At 34.5% G+C, this 579-nt stretch overlaps 1 pseudogene; it reads left to right on the top strand.

The window, feature by feature from the left end:
* LOC113370779 overlaps positions 1-579 on the top strand; it is a 3,454-nt pseudogene extending 2,875 nt beyond the window's left edge.

Below are 579 nucleotides of genomic sequence, written 5' to 3' on the forward strand. Positions count from 1 at the left end.
ACTCAGTTTTTAAGAGAAATGAGCGTCCGATTTTAATAATTCAAAAAACATTTTACTTGTATTGACAAGATGAATAACTGATTAAATTTTTAGGAAGGCAGGTCCAGCGGTTGTGGATTCTCAATAAAAATAAGTTAAAAAAATTGTCATTTGGCGGTCAAATATGTTCATTGGACATATGTACATCAAATTATCAGATATTTTATAGAGATTTCAATAATCTGTACGCATTTTGTGTAATTTTTTTTTGGGTTTCGTACGAAGATTTTTATTTACGGTACGGGAAGTTCAAGCAATTTGCCTTAAGGCACGATGCCATGCACCCAACTAGTTATACATTCTATAAGCTGTATTTAGCATTAAGAACGACGAATAAACGTTGTTATAATGCCAGCGGCCTCGCAAGAAAACTGCTTGAAGAAGACAACCTTCCAAAAAGACAACCTTCCGCAAACACCAGCTACGATTGAGTTTATCCCATCCCAATCACAATCAAGAGCCTATAGTGAAGTGGAAATAACACAGGTTACTTTCACAAACATTCACAATCAATTACAGCCCTTACATCAATTACCATAA

This window comes from Ctenocephalides felis, unplaced genomic scaffold (assembly GCF_003426905.1).
Source record: "Ctenocephalides felis isolate EL2017-DRISC unplaced genomic scaffold, ASM342690v1 CF-g0.4_SCAFFOLD_01492, whole genome shotgun sequence".
Lineage (NCBI taxonomy): Eukaryota > Metazoa > Arthropoda > Insecta > Siphonaptera > Pulicidae > Ctenocephalides > Ctenocephalides felis.